The following is a 9,291-nucleotide window of genomic DNA, read 5'->3' as shown; positions in this document are numbered from 1 at the left end:
ACTCTTAATAATAATTTTACTTTTAGTGTACTTCGAATAGTTCTTGAGAAATCAAAATTTCAAAAGGACGACGTTTTAAAATTCTATTTTTCAGGAAATATTCAGTCATTTTCTCCAAAATTTTGTATTATGCAATGTATAATTGCATTCTTTAAAATTATGTAAGAAAGTGAATACCTTACAGTTTAAAATTGTTTCTACTAAATGAAATTAAAAAAATAATAATAAATATTTATTGAAAGTTATTTTTTGCGTGGAATTATCATTGGATAAATTAATTTCGTAATTGTTCCCAAAATCTTTACAAATCGCTAAGAAATAATCTCGACATACGGCGAAATACGAAAAAAAAGAAAATTAACATTTAGGAATCTCAATTTTGAACTGCTTACCTGACAACACTATTGAAACCATAATCCCCAGATTGCTGCTAATTGGGGGTCAGAAATCTAAATCCGTTGAAGAAAATAAATGTTTATTCACAGAAAGGGCGCTTTTGTTTCCTATTTCGTAACTTACTTAACTCTACTTTCGTAACTTACTACTTAATCAGTCACATCATGAGTCACATCATCGCGTCATTAATATTGAGCCTTAGAACTTGAAAATCTATTCATTAGACCATAAAGTATTCAGGGTGGTTGTTTATATATATATATATGATATATGTATATATATGTATATGTATATATATATATATATATATATATATATATGTATATGTATATATGTATATATATATATATATATATATATATATATATATATATATATATATATATATATATATATATATACATATATATATATATATATATATATATATATATATATATATATATATATATATATATATATATAATATATATAAACATATATATATATATATATTTTTATATATTATATATATATATATGTATATATATATATATATAAGTTCAAAATGAAGAATAAAACAAAGAAAAATTAAAGACATATGAAAAAAAAAGGGGGTGGGAAATAATAAGTAAAAAATAACAAACAACATTTTATTTTTAAAAAAAAAAAAAAAAAAAAAAAAAAAAAAGTGAAATGTTAATTAAAAAACCGGAGAAAATAAAAAACCGGAAAAAAAAGATATAATCTTTTCTTCAGCCCACACGATTATATCCGCAAAACAGAGTGCTTTCTGATATTGTATCAATAAAGCCAAAGCAAAATATATTAATACAATAGTGTGAGGAGCACTCAAAAATTTGTTAATAAAATAACTACATAAAAATAGATCATAAAAAGTAAATATAACATGTAAAAACAGATAATAAAATAAAATAAGCCCGACCTTGTCAAACAAAGCCCAGTTAAATCTCTGAGAACTTCAGAACTATTTGTGCTATTGAAAACTATTATAATTACTATTTTAACTCTTGAAAACTCGAAGGTATTAATTTAGCCGCTGATACTAAAATTCGTTTACAAATTTTAATTATTCCGTTAGGCAGAAATTTTCGGAAAATGATTTTCTCGCATGACTTCAGCATTAGCCATTGTTACAAATAAAATTGTAGACTGTTCTGTTTCAACTTATACTGCACATGCAATTATTTTTTACTAGCTCAAAAATCACAAAGCTATATGAAACCCCGTGTTTGCTTTGTTTATGTTTGTGCTTTTAAAACGCGTTTCTATAGAGTAAAACAATTTTACATCAATGGTAATTTGAATAAATAAAAATAATAAACTAAAAATTAAAATCAATAGTTAAAATTTCTTTTTCGTGCAAATCCAAAAAAAATTGATATTAAAATTATATTTGATTTTAAAATTATACTATACGATTATATTATAAAATTATATTATAATATTCGTCCGAATTTCAAAATAAATTAATGTCCACAACTTTCAAAATTAAAAATAATTAAATAAATAACAACAATTTTGCAAAAACATTAAAGAACGTAAGAATATTATTCAGTAAAATTTTAGGTTACTTTGAATCTTCGATTTCCTAGAAATGCACTTTTAAATCGTTACTTTTTTTGTTTAGTACTTGTACTTTTACTTGTACTTTTTACTCGTTCCTTTTTAAAATAAGAACTTTTTACTCATAACTTTTTTTTAAAAATACTTGTACTTTTACTCGTTACTTTTTAAAAGTAACGTTGCCATATATGATCATAAACCAATAAAATTGGGTCTGCTGTTCAACGACGGTTATAAAATAAACCTTATGTTTCAACAGCTATCGCTATTGTATTTCTGCGATCTTGAAAGGAAAAAAAAATCTCAGTAGATTTTCATAAAAAACTCCTCATGGGGAATATGAAATAGATTGGCTCTGAATCCCCTTTTGTACATGAAAAAGGAGGAAGTGTTAAGGCGTGCGGCATTCTGATTGTCCACAAAGTGTTATGACATTCTGTTTGGCCATGTCACAAGAAATGAAATCTTAAAGAATAGCAAACAGTTGTGAAAAAAATATACCCCAGAGGGTTTTATTTACTTATATTATAATACAATACATTCAAATTTACAATACAATATAATACCATCAATACTATACAATATTTACATTACATATGCGTTTCCTTTGTTTGTTTGTTTGTTTTTTGCTGATAAATCCAATGGTGTTTCTGGATTAAATGGATACTGTCTTTTCCTACAGTGTTTCACAACTACTCGTAAATCCAATGCCTTCAAAGATTCCGAAAAATTGCTTAAAAAGTATCAGATGTATCCCATTCTTGATTCTCCTTTGGTGCAATGAGTGAAAAATCCACGTTAAAACACACGCCTAGGGGCTCTTGAGATTCAACCAGCACTTGAGGCATATCAAAGACTATTGATTCAACCAACACTTGAGGCATGTCCAACACTTCTGTTTCATCACAAGGCACTTTGACTTCATTCAACACTTGAAGTTTCTCATCCCCTTGAGGTTCGTCACATGAAGGTTCGTCATTCCCTTGAGTTATATCCAACACTTGGGTTTCATAATTCACTTGGGTACTGGGCACTTGTAAAACTTTATACTCTTCACGAAGCATTTGCTCAACAGACTTCGCTGTGGATACCAGCATGATCGGCTTGTACGTTACAATTCTGTAACACCCGTGGTAGAGGTGGTGCATGCTCGACTCAAGCATTACATAGCCTCGCAAAGACTTCAACAGGCTGAGCAAACAGCAAGCAATCAATGCGAGGCTACGCAACGTTTGAGCTTAGCATTCACCCCCTCCCCCACAGACGCTACAGCGTTGCAACGTACAAGCGGAGCTTCTTCTCCGGGCGCTACAGTCACCGTAACTTACAGTTACAGACCAGGCTTCAACCGCAATCGATGGGAGACTACGAAACGTTTAGCTTAGCATACACCCCACCCCTACGGATGCTACCGCATTGCAACGTAAAAGCCAAGCTTCAGATATGGAAGCTACAACCAGCGTAGCCTCGTATCGACTACAGTTGAAGCTCGGCCAGCAACCTGTAAGTGAAGGGGGCTGTGGAGCCCGGAGTTGATGATCGGCTTGTATGTTACAATTCTGTAACACCCGTGGTAGAGGTGGTGGATGCTCGACTCAAGCATTGCGTAGCCTCGCAAAGACTTCAACAGGCTGAGCAAACAGCAAGCAATCAATGCGAGGCTACGCAACATTTGAGCTTAGCATTCACCCCCTACCCCACAGACGCTACAGCGTTGCAGCGTACAAGCCGAGCTTCTTCTCCGGGCGCTACAGCCACCGTAACTTACAGTTACAGACCAGGCATCAACCGCAATCGATGCGAGACTACGTAACGTTTAGCTTAGCATACACCCCACCCCCACGGATGCTACCGCATTGCAACGTAAAAGCCAAGCTTCAGCTATGGAAGCTACAGCCAGCGTAGCCTCGTATCGACTACAGTTGAAGCTCGGCCGGCAACCTGTAAGTGAAGGGGGCTGTGGAGCCCGGAGTTGATGATCGGCTTGTACGTTACAATTCTGTAGCACCCGTGATAGAGGTGGTGGATGCTCGACTCAAGCGTTACGTAGCCTCGCAAAGACTGTAACAGGCTGAGCAAACAGCAAGCAATCAATGCGAGGCTACGCAACATTTGAGCTTAGCATTCACCCCCTACCCCACAGACGCTACAGCGTTGCAGCGTACAAGCCGAGCTTCTTCTCCGGGCGCTACAGCCACCGTAACTTACAGTTACAGACCAGGCATCAACCGCAATCGATGCGAGACTACGTAACGTTTAGCTTAGCATACACCCCACCCCCACGGATGCTACCGCATTGCAACGTAAAAGCCAAGCTTCAGCTATGGAAGCTACAGCCAGCGTAGCCTCGTATCGACTACAGTTGAAGCTCGGCCGGCAACCTGTAAGTGAAGGGGGCTGTGGAGCCCGGAGTTGATGATCGGCTTGTATGTTACAATTCTGTAACACCCGTGGTAGAGGTGGTGGATGCTCTACTCAAGCATTGCGTAGCCTCGCAAAGACTTCAACAGGCTGAGCAAACAGCAAGCAATCAATGCGAGGCTACGCAACATTTGAGCTTAGCATTCACCCCCTACCCCACAGACGCTACAGCGTTGCAGCGTACAAACCGAGCTTCTTCTCCGGGCGCTACAGCCACCGTAACTTACAGTTACAGACCAGGCATCAACCGCAATCGATGCGAGACTACGTAACGTTTAGCTTAGCATACACCCCACCCCCACGGATGCTACCGCATTGCAACGTAAAAGCCAAGCTTCAGCTATGGAAGCTACAGCCAGCGTAGCCTCGTATCGACTACAGTTGAAGCTCGGCCGGCAACCTGTAAGTGAAGGGGGCTGTGGAGCCCGGAGTTGATGATCGGCTTGTATGTTACAATTCTGTAACACCCGTGGTAGAGGTGGTGGATGCTCTACTCAAGCATTGCGTAGCCTCGCAAAGACTTCAACAGGCTGAGCAAACAGCAAGCAATCAATGCGAGGCTACGCAACATTTGAGCTTAGCATTCACCCCCTACCCCACAGACGCTACAGCGTTGCAGCGTACAAACCGAGCTTCTTCTCCGGGCGCTACAGCCACCGTAACTTACAGTTACAGACCAGGCATCAACCGCAATCGATGCGAGACTACGTAACGTTTAGCTTAGCATACACCCCACCCCCACGGATGCTACCGCATTGCAACGTAAAAGCCAAGCTTCAGCTATGGAAGCTACAGCCAGCGTAGCCTCGTATCGACTACAGTTGAAGCTCGGCCGGCAACCTGTAAGTGAAGGGGGCTGTGGTGCCCGGAGTTGATGATCGGCTTGTACGTTACAATTCTGTAACACCCGTGGTAGAGGTGGTGGATGCTCGACTCAAGCATTGCGTAGCCTCGCAAAGACTTCAACAGGCTGAGCAAACAGGAAGCAATCAAAGCGAGGCTTCGCAACATTTGAGCTTAGCATTCACCCCCTCCCCCACAGACGCTACAGCGTTGCAGCGTACAAACCGAGCTTCTTCTCCGGGCGCTACAGTCACCGTAACTTACAGTTACAGACCAGGCATCAACCGCAATCGATGCAAGACTACGTAACGTTTAGCTTAGCATACACCCCACCCCCACGGATGCTACAGCATTGCAACGTAAAAGCCGAACATCAACTCCGGGTGCTACAGTCACCGTAACTTACAGTTACAGACCGAGCTTCAACCGCAATCAACGCGAGGCTACGTAAAGTTTGAGCTGAGCATCCACCACCTCTACCTCAACCCTCCACCTCATCCTCCCTTGACAGAAACTTTCCCTTCGATTTGAAAACGCCTACTTCGATGGATTCCCCACTGCACAGTTGATTTGCTACTTGTGACTGCGACATTATCCTCGTCCTGGCTCCTTTTCTTTAACCCATTTTGTCATGGAAACGAAATTGGTTTCATCTATGCAGCTAAAATTCAAAAAATAAATTAAAGAATGTTTTCAGTTCATCGTTACATAAAGCTCGGCTGCTATTTTTTTTCTTATTATTTTAAAAGTCTAAAATGTTTCATTTGTGTGGCTTTTTCCTACCAGCTGCTGTCTGCAGCTTATTTTGAAAGGCGATATTTTCAAACAAATAGTTTTGCTTCCAATAAAATAAATAATATAATTTCTGAGTTCAAATCTGCTCCATTTCATAACATATTAGTAACATTGAGTTATTCTGATATGTTTGAAGCGTACAATTGTTTTAGATACTTATAGAGAGATTGTTTAAAAAGGCAATATGGTTGCTATATTTAGAAAAAAACTCAATCTTTTTTCAGTTCAAATTTGGCTTATATAAGGGGCACATAAGGCCTTATATATTAATAAATATATAAGGGGCTCCTTCTCTGAAAGAGTGGTCCCAATTGTCAAATGGAGGATAATTTTAAAAGTCAAATTGTTGGATAGAATATTATTTAATATTCTGAATAACATTATTGAATTTGATATTATGTATTATTGAATATAATATTATGTATTATTGAATATAATATTATGTAGTATTGAGTGCAATATTATGTATTATTGATTATAATAATATTTTATGTAATATTATGTATTATTGAATATAATATTTTAAGTAATTTTATTGAGTATTTCATTAGTTCTTGTATTAGCAGTAATTAAATTATTGCGCATCATGCTGGCTGTTCATACCAAAAAAATTTTCATAGCTTATTTATCAAGCATATAATAATTCGTTAATGTGTCTACTTCTCTATTTGGTTAAAGCTTAAACAGAAAATAACCATAAGATGCTCGTATATAGCTTATCATGCTTATGCTATATAGACTAGCTTTTTAGCACTTCATGCAGGTTAGCATTGTGAAGCATATAATCTTGCAGACATAAGATTGTAGTCATTACAATACATAGAAGAAACTAGCTCATTCCTGTTGTTACTATTGCTATTTCTAGCACGACACTTTTGACTTGGGAATCCTTAAATTTTATTATTATTAATAATTATCCAATTTATGATCTGTTATGTTATCTGATTTTAAATTTTTATTCTATTATTTTAAACTCTGTTTACTATGCAATTCAAATTTCATTACCTGGTCACTTGATTACCCGATGTCTGCCATATTTTGAAGATAACTGTACTTCGTGTAACTATTTGTGACATGTCATTTAAATCGACTATGATATTGATATGTAATCTTGATTCAATATAAAACGATGGAGTGTTTGAGAAATTTTAATCATGCCCACTATACAACAGAGTTGTTGGGGAAATATGAAAATGATCCCATTATAAAACACTCTTTTTATGCTGGAACATTAATTTGTGACACCTACTTTTTTGCTAAAGAGTTTGTTGTAAGATAATTAATTAGATTTGAAATTTTGAGCCTATTTCATTTGTGAAAACCTTTTTTTTTGCTTTTTTTAATTTTAATCAAGTGACTCAGGGGATAGAACACAGGTGATAGGATGGATCATTTAGCCTGGATACCGGACATAGATATCCTCCGTCAAAAAATTTGGTGCGTTCATTTGACTACTTTTTAATCATTTTTAAGAGGTACTTATTAAGTACTTATTTCCAATTCTGTTTTCATGGTACGAATAAAACTAGTCAATTTATATTAGTAACTGCAAATACTGTATTGTAAAAATTTGCATTTCTTATTTAATTTTATTTCTTTTTAAATCAATGTTGTTTGGTTAAAGCCATGCAAAAATGCAGGATACATTTAATGAATTACTGAGCGATAGAATTGCACGTTTTTCAGAAATGTTATGTATAATGATATCGACCCTACTTGCCCATAACTAGGAATTGGGCATATAAAAATCAATGACTGGTTAGTTCAATTACCTTATATATAAGTTTTTTTTTAATATGAAATACTATTATAACTTTCGGCCCGTGATCGAACTAATTTATAAGTGAACTAATTATAGGACATACTGGCTATAATTAAGCAAAATGAGAAATTTTTTCAGCTAAAAGCACTTAATTGGTTATAAAGAGTCTTAATTTGCACTGCGAAATAAATTAAAGAAAAAATCTTTCAAGTAAGGAATATAGTGCAATTTAAAAATGTGTTCTAATACGGGGACACCAAGGCCGTAGAGGTTAAGTTTTTTTTATTCTATTAAATGACTTTTATTAATAAGCTGTAAAGAAAAGACGCTTAATTTACAAAAAAGGAAAACGAAAATAAATAAAAATATCATTAAAATAAAACTACTTACAATTTTCATGCGAACTTCAATGTTGCCTTCAGTCAAGAATTTTTTGAGAAGAAATAACAAAGCATTTAATCAATCGAAGAAACAATTGGTTATGGCATATTGTTAAAATAAAAGTTTACATTGTTAAAGCATACGAAAAATGTTACAGCTTGTTTCGATATTTTATGTAAGAATAAATTTTGTCGTGTTAGCAACAATGTGTATAATTTTTTTTTACATTGTTTATTTAATAGTTAATTTAATATAAAAATGGTTTGAGTTAGTCGATTAAAGACAAGATAAAAAAAAAAAAGAAAAGGTATGGAAACGGTCAAATACCGCGAGAATACATCGACACAAAAATCGAAAAATACACTCGTAATATCATATCAAATGAGGAATTCAATTACAGAGCTTATCCTTTAAATCTCCTCCCTCCCCGGGGGGTGGTTGAGTGGAGTCAACTTCAATATCTTAAAAATAAGCCCCTGTTTTTTTGTCTTTTTTTTTATCGTAGATTAAAATTTTCCGAAAAAGGACGAACTCCGATTTGACTTGCAAAATGTTCTGAGATATCATTATTGTTTTATTTTGCATTATGAGAGGTGCTAAAAGCCCACCCATTTTTGTGTTTATTACTGTCAATGTTCAACTCTGCAGTCTTCTGATTTTGAATCCAGCCACGAAGACAAGTGAACTTCTAGATCAAGCATTGCGACTAACTTGCCTTTCTTATAGCCGATTTCCTCTGGTTTTTGACAACTTTTTTTTTAAAAACTCGTCTTTGCATAGCATGCAGAGGAAAGCCACGAGAAAGTCCCACTGTTAGACTGATGGCAAAAGCATTCTAACCCCAAGTCTCTGTACGACGACTGAGAATATTTAAAGTTCATTCAAACTGAATTAAAAAAAAACACAAAAGCAATAAATTCGGAGATGAGAACGAGACACTAACTGCCGAAATTTTTGCAAGTAAATACATTCCACCAATCAGATTTACAATCGCATCTCTACTTTTGCTTAGGCGAATTTTTCGCATATTCTGTACACGATCCCTTTTGACAGCTTTGTGGTCGGTGCCAGCAGGGAGCGAAACCAGCTAAGGATACTTTTCTGCTCGGTTTTCTGTGCAAACCGGA

Source organism: Parasteatoda tepidariorum, chromosome 10, assembly GCF_982258835.1.
Source record: "Parasteatoda tepidariorum strain Cologne lab strain chromosome 10, Ptep-v5.0, whole genome shotgun sequence".
Lineage (NCBI taxonomy): Eukaryota > Metazoa > Arthropoda > Arachnida > Araneae > Theridiidae > Parasteatoda > Parasteatoda tepidariorum.
Note: the sequence above shows the minus strand (reverse complement) of the source record.